The following is a 10,389-nucleotide window of genomic DNA, read 5'->3' on the forward strand; positions in this document are numbered from 1 at the left end:
TTTTTGGAATTCTTGAATAAGTGACCTTCTTCAACATCAGAATGTGATAAGTCAACATCGAGTGCCAAATGAGTTATTACAACCTTACGAAGTTTTTTGAATTATAGTATTCCAACTTCGCCTACATCTTCAAAGAAAATATTCAGATGCTGCCAACCATAATTCGAAAGAATTTTTTATAGTAAAACAATCTAAGTATATTGGGATTCCACATGGAGAATATGCTTTTAATATGAAGAATTTGGCTCAAATTTAGGTCCTTGGAAAGGGAATTGAAGAGCAATTTGTATTTTGTCACCGAGAAAATATCTATTAATGCTGTTTTGTCTATAGTCTCTCAATCTTAAATGGGAAATTAATTTTTTGCACATGTTTATTTCTTTTAGTACGAGACATTGCGTGTGTTGGCCTTTCACACTTTAGTTAAAATGTAGACAGATTAAGTGGTCCATATGGAGACGCTAAAGAATTTTCCAAGATGATGCTAAGTTGGCCTTCGAGAGCGCTTGACATCATCGTTATATTTCTTCGTAAAGAAACAAAATTTAAAAGTTAATTCTGTTGACTGTTCAAAACTCTCTATGCGAGAAAGACGATTGGTTAAAGTAATACTGGAAAATGCATCTTGTATTAGTGATGAATTTATTTGTAGTTACATATATAGTGTTGTACTTGGAAACATTCAATTTAATAATTTCGAAGAATTGAATATTCCAATAATAATATAAAGATTGTTAAATTTCAAAGTGTTTAGAAATTGATTATATTCGCCGGTTCAATTGATAACAAAAAAAAAGGAATAATGTTATTTATCATTATGACGATAAAATATCGGTGATGTGACAGTCTACGTGGAATAATGAGATTGAACCGTGCAATTTTATGATAGAGAAGGGAGGAGTTATGGTCTCAAAAGAGAACGAAATGTGAGGAATAATGAGCTGCCACATCACTGATGTTCCATCGTCATGATGATAAATGGCATTATTCCAAAAATAGCAAGAACCCCAGCCCGATTTTAAGATTATCGAAGAAACTTATTCACCATTCTTTTGAGTGCTTCGTGTTTGGCTTAGCCTCGTAAGTTTATTTATAAGTAAATAATAATTATCCATTTTATTTATCAATATTTGACATATATAAATTCAATGTTTTCAAAATTGGACCAGATCAACTGTTCAACCTGAAAATTCGAGAAAGTCCAGTTCGATTATAGTGCAAAAACTGAATGTTAAGAAATTGGTGCAAAATTCGAAAACCGTTGGGTTCAACATAAAAATCGGTGAGCCAATCGCGATTTTTAATGGTTCACTGATATTTCGTACAAAAAAAGTTTTAAATGAAGAAAAAGAAGAAGTTTCCTTCATTACTGCTTCTGAACTAGAGCTCCAATATCCTTTTTGAATTTTTTGCACAAATTTTTAATCAAACATCAAATATTAAAATCCAAAACAATCTTATACAAATACATATATTTTACCTTTTTATATACAAATCTAAAATATATTATGTTTTATATACAAATCTAAAATAATATTTATGTTGTTACATATAAATACTTATATTTGTAGGAGAAAAGCAGACTGGGAGAGAAGATGGAGAGATGGCAGAATATGATGTTGAACTTTTGCCTCTGCAGTGTATATTTAAAAGGTGGAACCCCAATCTTGAGGGTCCCTACTGCCCCGCCCCTAAAGTTTTGTGAGGGAGGTAAATCGCGGGATGTGCTCCAGCAGATCAGGGATTTCTCAAATCCATTAACACTTTCATTAAGGGCAAAATGGTCTTTTGGATGTGGATGGCCCAAGTGGCAACCCCCAATTGACCCATGGAACTTCACTCGAGTTGTACTTCTTTAGCTTTTATCCTGGCCGTCCATTACAGATCAATGGCTAAAATGAAATTTGATTTTTAAGTGGTGGTTTATGAGGGGTCAGTCCATTGATTTTGGCACACACGATTTTGAGGACTTTCAGACTTCTTGAGTTTCACTCTCTCTGTTCCCTTTGAGAGATTACTTCATCTTCTTTTCTTGGTTTTGATTCTTATGTTTTTCATGAGATCATTGTAATATTAGAAGGATCCTGTGAAACTCTTTACGCTACAGTAACTTTGGCTGGCTGTTTTGGCCTTTGTGTGTGGGGGTTTGGTTCGACAGTTTAGTCTCTTGTTGTTTTGGTGATTAAGGGTTGATTTTGTGAGATCCTTTGGATTGATGAACAAAATCGATGTTTGAGTATGGTTCCGAACTTGTTACAGTCTCTTGGAGGGTTACATTGCACATAGTGAATGGGCTTGCCTCTGAGCCCCCCAAATTAGGCATTTTGGTCGAACTGGGTGACCAAGATTTTGATGTTCTTTACTATTTTCGTTGAATGATTGGCCACTTTCACACGAGTACACAAAAAGAACGTCGAAATCCTTAACAAATCTGGTATCAGAGCCACGGGTTTCTGGAATACCGAGCCACAGCCTACTCTAAGAGGATTTTTTTTAATCCACATTTAATGATATTTTTGTTACTGAATATTTTTTCTTGGAATTGTTACTGACTGTTTTTTTTTTGTGCAGTGGCTGAAAGCTATAACTGGAGAAACTGGATTTCTAGTCTTGAAAGGCGAATTTGAGTATGTCTAATTTAAAATGTCAACCATGCAGTGGGTGAGACCGTTCTAACTGACTTTACTCATAAACTGAAAAGCATGCTCTTGGTGTTCTTGAAATTGAATAATACTAGTTAATAAATTTTGAGAACAATTTTGGTCTTGTATATGATATCTATATAAGTTGATCTTGAAGCATGTTTTAAGTTAGTAATCTCAATATACTGTATGATGCGATCTTGAGATTGGGTATTGGTTGACTGTACCATGATAGTTTAACATACTCTTGTGAATACTACTTTGTCATTCTTAAATCAGTTTACCTTTTAATTGTTGAAATTCTTTCAAAACATTTTTTGCACTTAAGTGATTAACATTTAAGAATCACTTATATCCACTAGTAATCATCACTCTTTTACAGAACCTATAATGGGTTCGAAGGTCGAGTTGTCTCAATTCGATGGAAAGGGGGATTACTCGATATGGAAGCAGAAAATGAGGGCTATATTAGTCCAACAAAGGGTCGCTAAGGCCCTGGATGATCCTGCAACATTCTCTGATGAATTAAAGGCTAAACCTAATGAAATTGAAGAAATGAATGACATTGCTTACAGTTCAATTATCTTGCATTTATCTGACAATATTATGAGACAAGTTGAGGAATCTAAAACGCCTAGAGCCTTGTGGACTGCACTTGATGCATTGTTCTTGAGCAAGACACTGCCTAATAAAATCTATTTGTTAGAAAAATTATTTAGTTTCAAGATGGACACTGGAAAAAACCTTGAAGCAAACTTGAGTGATTTTAGTATTCTGGTAAAGAGTCTAGCACACAATGACAAAAAATTTGATGATGAAGACGTTACAGTTATATTACTTAACTCATTACCTAAATCTTATAGAGATATAAGGAATGCTATAAAACACTCAAGGGATGACTTAACTCAGTCTATAGTAACAAATGCTTTGAGAGCTAGAGAATTAGAGGTCAAGAAAGAATCTAAAACTCACCCAAAAGAGGAAAGCATGTTTGTGAGAGGGAGATCTGAAAAGAAAGAATACCATATCCAGAATAGAAAATTCAGATCTAAATCCAGAGGTAGATCCAAATCTAGGGATAAAAGTAATAAAAAGTGCTATCAATGTGGAAAACTTAAACACTATAAAAGAGATTGTTTTGAATTCAAGAAGAAACAAAAGGATCAAAGTACTGTTGACTTGAATAATGCAGCTGTCGCTCATGACTTAGATAGTCTTCTTGTAATGATTGTGTCTAACGATGATGGTGATAAGGATTGGATCTTGGACTCTGGATGCACATTTCACATAAGCCCTAACAGATCTTGGTTTTATAACTAAAAACCAATTGAACCTAGGAAAGTGTACATGGGAGATAACAACTCACAAATTGCACATGGAATTGGTGACATAACTATTAAAATGCATGATGGCATTGTGAGATAAATTAAAAATGTTAGGCATGTCCCAAACTTAAAGAGAAACCTTATCTCATTAGGGGTCCTTGAAGATGAAGGGTATACATTTAAGTCTGATAATACACTAAAGGTGATGAAGGGATCACTTCTTGTGTTGAAGAGACCCAAAAGGAATGGACTCTATTATCTTGATGGAGAAACTGTGACTAACCAAGATAATAGTTCTTTAGCTGTGACTGAAAGTAAGTCTGAACTTTCGCATAATAGAATGAGTCATATTGGTAACAAGGGCTTGAAATATCTAAGTAACCAAAAATTACTTGGGAAGGATATAATAGAACCTCTACAATTTTGTGAGACTTGTGTATTAGGCAAGTCACATAAGGTGAGTTTCAATGTAGGGTCTCACACCACAAATAGACCTTTAGATTATGTATACTCTGACATATGGGGACCTGAAAGTCATCGCACTTTTGGCGGGAATAGATATTTCCTGTCTATAATTGATGACTATTCCAAGAAAGTTTGGGTTTACCCTTTAAAGGCTAAATCTGAAACTTTCCAGAAATTCAGAACCTGGCTTAAAATGACAGAAAATCAACTGAACAGGAAATTGAGAACATTAAGGACTGACAATGGATTAGAGTTCTGTAATTCTGAATTTGAGAACTTTTGTAAGCAAAAAGGGATAGTCAGACGTAGGACTGTTAGAAACACACTCCAACAAAATAGGGTTGTTGAAAGAATGAACAGGACTCTTATGAATAAGGTTAGATGTCTTCTAATCAGCTCAAGACTTGCAAAAGGGTTCTGGGCTGAAGCTGTTTGTACTGCTGCATATTTAATAAATAGGTCCGCTAGCAACTTCGTTGATTTTAAAACACCCCAAGAATTGTGGACTGGAAAACCACCTGATTTGTCCAACATTAGAGTGTTTAGATGTGCAGCATATGCACACCAAACAAAAGGAAAATTGGATCCTAGGGCAACTAAATATATTTTACTAGGACATCCTAAAGGGGTAAAGGGCTATAGACTGTGGGTGTTGGATAGCAAAGGCATAAATATTATCAACAGTAGAAATGTTGTGTTTAATGAATCTGAAATGCCATGTCTGAAGAATAAGAATGAAAAACAAACTAATCCAAATAAAGGAAACATTCCTACTAATGAAGTCAGGTTAACCAGGTTCATTAACCCATCACCTGAGGATAATAAACCTAATGTACAGGAAGCTTCAGAGAGAGTTGAGGAGTCAGATGAAGGTGAAGTTAGTTCCCCCAACATATAAAATGAACTTGAGATAGAAACCACTCCTAATAATCCTAACACTATACTCATTAATCAAGATTATCAACTTTTTAGGGATAGGGAAAGAAGGCAAGTGAAACCTAATCCCAGATATCACATTAATAACCTGACTGAGTTTGCCTTAACTTCGGGTGAAGCATTAGAAAATTCAGAACCCACTAACTTTGAGGAGGCTACGAATTGCCGTAATGCTGCTAATTGGAAGGTTGCAATGAGAGAAGAAATGTAGTCCCTAACTGAAAATAAAACTTGGAAGTTGGTAAAAAGGCCTAATAATCAGAGAATCATTCAGTGTAAGTGGATTTACAAGTTAAAGGAAGGGAATAACTCATCTAAATCGGTTAGATATAAAGCTATGCTAGTCGCCAAGGGCTTTACTCAAAAAGAAGGAGTGGATTATAATAAAATATTTTCACCTGTCATAAAATATAAAACCATAAGAATGATTCTTGCACTAGTTGTTCAATTCAACTAGGAACTTGAACAATTAGATGTCAAGACTGCATTCTTACATGGTGAGTTAGAAGAGGACATTTATATGTGTTAGCCTCAAGGTTTTGAGGTGAAAGATAAACATGATTTTGTGTGTAAGTTACAAAAATCCTTGTACGATCTTAAACAAAGCCCGAGGCAATGGTATATAAGGTTTGACACATATGTGCTAAAAACTGGATTCAAGAGGAGTGAGTATGATCACTGTTTATATTTTAATAAGGCTAAGGTTGGAAGTGAAGTGTACCTTCTTCTCTATGTAGACGATATGCTTCTAGCAAGTTCCAGTATGCCTGAAATTGAAAGACTTGAGAACCTCTTGAAATCTAAATTTGACATGAAAGACTTAGGCAACACCAAGAAAATCCTAGGGATGGTCATAAAAAGAGATAGGCTGAGCAATAAACTGACAATATCTCAAGAATCCTATCTGAATAAAGTTATAACCAAGTTCGGTATGAGAGATGCCAAGTCTGTAAGTGTATCTCTAGCTGCCCACATGAACCTCTGCATTGCTCAATCACCAAAAACTGAAATTGAAATGAGAGAGATGAGAAACATTCCATACGCTAATGCAATAGGGTCTGTGATGTTTTCAATGGTTACAGCAAGACTTGATTTAGCCCATGCTATTAGTTTTCTAAGTAGATTTATGTCAAATCCTATTAAACCCCATTGGACAGGTTTAAAATGGTTACTAAGATATATTTTTGGAACATTAACCATTGGTTTGACTTTTGAAAAGAGATCTGAGAACTTAACTCTGGTTGGATATGTAGATCTGATTTTGCTGGTGACAAAGATCAGAGAAAATCTACTTCAGCTTTCTTTTTTACATTGAGGGGAAACTGTATTACTTGGAAATCTCAGTTACAACCAATAGTCACTCTATCTAGTACTGAGGCAGAATATATAGCCATCACTGAATCTGTAAAAGAGTGTTTGTGGCTAAAAGGAATCTTAATTGAATTAAATTTTCTGCAAGAGACCCCAACAATTCTTACTGATAGCCAGAGTGCTTTACTATTGAGTAAGAACACAGTGTATCATGAGAGGTCTAAATACATTAAGGTGAAGTATCACTTCATAAGAGAGAAGATATCTTCTAGTGATGTGAATCTTGAGAAAATTCACACTGATGAAAACCCATCTGATATGGGGACGAAAATTTTAACTATTAATAAATTTAGATCATGTTTGTCTATTCTCCATATTGATACTGACTGATTTTTCTTGCAGGTACCAAGGACAATGTTAGTTCTTATGTGCAAAAGTTAGTAGCCTTTTATGGCATGCATTTATTGCGTGCATGTACGACATGCCGTAAAAATAAATTAATTATGGCGTGCAGTAAATGTACGCCGTTAAAAACCAATGAATTCAACCATTTACAGACGACGCACTTTTATGTGCTCGCCGTCTCCTGGAGCGGTTTTTGCCCTTTATAAGATCAATATTGGAGAGAAAAATCCCATTAAAATTAAACCAAACACCACTTGAGAGGAAACCTTTTGCCTTCAAATTCGAAATCCCTAGATTCTTCCCGCCGGCTATTAGACCTATAATACTTACAAGTTACACGATTCAACCCGTCATCCCTTCTCCCTCCTCCTCTCAATTTAGCCCTTGTTGCGAGCCTGCGACCATTCAGTCGAGCTAGATTTTGCGAGAACTGCCGCCGCCTTTTGCCTCCCATCATTGTCATCCGTCTCCCGCTTGCCATCGCAGTCAACCCATAAACGGAGTGATAAGGTTAGTACAAACTGTAAGTCATTAGTCTTGATTTTACAGACTGTCTTCTCAATTAATTATGCTGAATTTGGGATTTTTGTGCTTATGGAAAGTCATAGCATTATGGATTCTTTTACTCAGGCCAATCCCCAAATTTTAATACACCAAGCCAACTAATTATCTGAACTGGTTCTTTTATATACTATTGTTGAGTTTCCAGAAGTGACCTATAAAAACGTACAAATTTGCTGAAAATAATTTAAACAGTGGTGTTTAAATGTTTGGTTTATATAGATTCAATATATGTTTATTTACAATCATCACTGTTTTGTGCCAATATGTTGAATATATTTTACTGAAATTTACATATATTTTGTTTTGTGTACGAATTTTTAGGAAAATGCAATTGTACACAAAAATAATGTTTATTTACAATCACCACTGTTTTGGGCCAATATGTTGAATATATTTTGTTGATTTAGTTAACAAATTCAGCATAGCTGATTGTATTTGGAAAATCAATAAGGAATTAAATGTTGAAGATTTTCCTCGAAAACACAATTCTGGAAAACCGCATGATATTTACAAGGACCTACATATCCAAATTAAAGGACTAAAACTTGATTAGCTAACCGCTTCCTTTTTTACATTTGTTGTCAATTTCTAAAGATGATTATGGAGTTTTGTTAAGATAGAGTAAAATACTTGTATTCCATTTCAAAAATGAAAGTTAATATTGAAAGAGGTTAAGCTATACCGTTATTTAAGCAATACAGCAGTGATGAGCTGAATCAATAGTACATAGCTACAAGGACTTCCTGTAGACACCAAGACTTATTTAAAGCTAACTTGTCCATTTTCAAATATGAATACAGATGAATAACAGAATAAGGTACTGCTCATGACTATTGTCCTTGATGACTGGTTAGATAAATTTCTTGTTTATGACCTATATACACACCTCGTGCATCAAAATGTTATATCCATATCAAGGAAAACACAAGTAGAATGTGTTTGTTAGCCACACATTTGTAATAACTTGTCTGACAATCAAAATTCATTCTCCCCTGCCCCCACTATGTCTCAGGTTAAAGAAAAGGGCAATGGCTTAATACATTACTTATCTCTTCTGAGTGTGACATTATACTTTCTTACTGCAGTTGCAGTTATTTTGCCATGGAGAGAGAGGAAGAAAACATTTACTTGTTTTCTCTTGCTGGTTCTACTTTATCATATGCTACCACCAATATGTAAGCATAAACATTGTAGTTTTCTTTGGTGTATGATGCTATCAGCTCTTTATATAGATATAATTTCATTGCTTGTATACCTCTTTTTTAGAATTGTCCACTAGTGTCTTCTTGAGCATTTTGCTAATATACTTCTGGTTAGCTCAATATACCTTGAATTTATGAATGCACGAATTCATTCAACTTAAGCAAATAATAAAGTTTGTTTCATTTGGAGTTATCGAGCATCTCTAGCAATTTCATAAAATGGCTTCAATTTGATGAAGGATAAGGCGACGATTTCAACAAACGGATCCATTTTGCAAAAGCAAAACGGTAATGAAATAGCCTTTGTCCGTTTAAATTGTATAAAATAATAGAATAAGATGTAATCTCTGTAGTTTGATTTGCATCAAACTAACATTATACTTTTTGCTCAAATATTTTGACCCTAAATGTCTTAAGTTGAAAACTTTTGTTGAACTCTTATAGGTTCTGAATTCATGTGCCGAAAGGAAGGTTTTCAAGACACTGAGCTCTTTTAACTAAAGAAGATTGCTACCATATTTGACGGACATTGTGAAAGAAAAATCCAGTAAGCTTCTTCACTTGTTTTTTTTTTTTTTTTCCTCTTATGAGAATGAGCGTTGAGATAATTAATCTGATAGTATGGCTTCATGCTTGGAAACTAATAGTTGTATATATAAATTTTTTTTCTCTGTAGGTGCTTCAGCTATTGAAATAAGAATTTCCAAATAAATTGCAGAGTTAAGTGGTTTGAGTTCTAAAATGCCTTCATTGATTGAAAATGGTTGTGCTGCTAAACTTGAGTGTATTGGAGCATGGACTAATCCTGCAGATAGTTTCGAGTTGACTTTAATAATGATGAATTGAGTAGTAGTGTGCTCTCCATGTTCTAGAGGATGGATATGCAGTAGCAGCTCATACATGCTTGAGGTAGAAGGAAGAACTTTCTTGGGAAGAGCTTGGGGGGATTATTCACGAGTTATATATTCGTAGTGTGAATTTGATGCCATTGTAAGACCAGAATGATGGAATAACTGGAGGAAACAACTAAATGAACATATTTTTTTAAAAAAAAAAAAATAAATTTGACATTTACGGCGTGCATGCGCATGCCGTATAAAGTCGATATTCTTGCATTTACGAAGTGCAAGTGCACGCCATAAATAGTCGTACTGTTATTTACGGCGTACACATGCACGCCGTAAATAGTGAATACTTTTACGGCATGCATTTCCACACCGTAAATAGTTCCTAACGGCGTGCATTTACGACCTATTTATGGCATTGCCTTATACGGGATGTGGCTGCGCGCCGTAAATAGGCTTTTACGGCACGCAATGCATTCCGTAAAATGTCCATTTTGTTGTAGTGGGAACAAGGGCTGTTTGTACATTATGCCTACAAGGAGTCCAATTTCATGTCTCAGGAATCGAACCCCTACACTGTGACTGTCAGCAAGACGTGAGATGACTTCACTCCTAGCCTTTGCACCACTGTATATGGACTATAAAATTGTTTGGGCCCATAAAATTTTTTCACCGAATGAAAAATTTCATGAGT

General features: G+C 34.8%; 1 long non-coding RNA gene across 2 annotated transcripts; it reads left to right on the forward strand.

The window, feature by feature from the left end:
* Positions 1 to 7,234: 7,234 nt before the first annotated feature.
* LOC111407824 lies at positions 7,235 to 9,965 on the forward strand. Of its 2 annotated transcripts, XR_002705207.1 has the most exons (5): positions 7,235 to 7,594; positions 8,734 to 8,823; positions 9,090 to 9,138; positions 9,295 to 9,397; positions 9,527 to 9,965. It is a non-coding gene; the product is annotated as an uncharacterized LOC111407824 (long non-coding RNA). The 2 variants fall into 2 exon arrangements; XR_002705208.1 differs by lacking the exon at positions 9,090 to 9,138.
* The last annotated feature ends 424 nt before the right edge of the window (positions 9,966 to 10,389 follow it).

The sequence above is a fragment of the Olea europaea genome, chromosome 13 (genome assembly GCF_002742605.1).
Source record: "Olea europaea var. sylvestris chromosome 13, O_europaea_v1, whole genome shotgun sequence".
In the NCBI taxonomy this organism is placed as follows: domain Eukaryota; kingdom Viridiplantae; phylum Streptophyta; class Magnoliopsida; order Lamiales; family Oleaceae; genus Olea; species Olea europaea.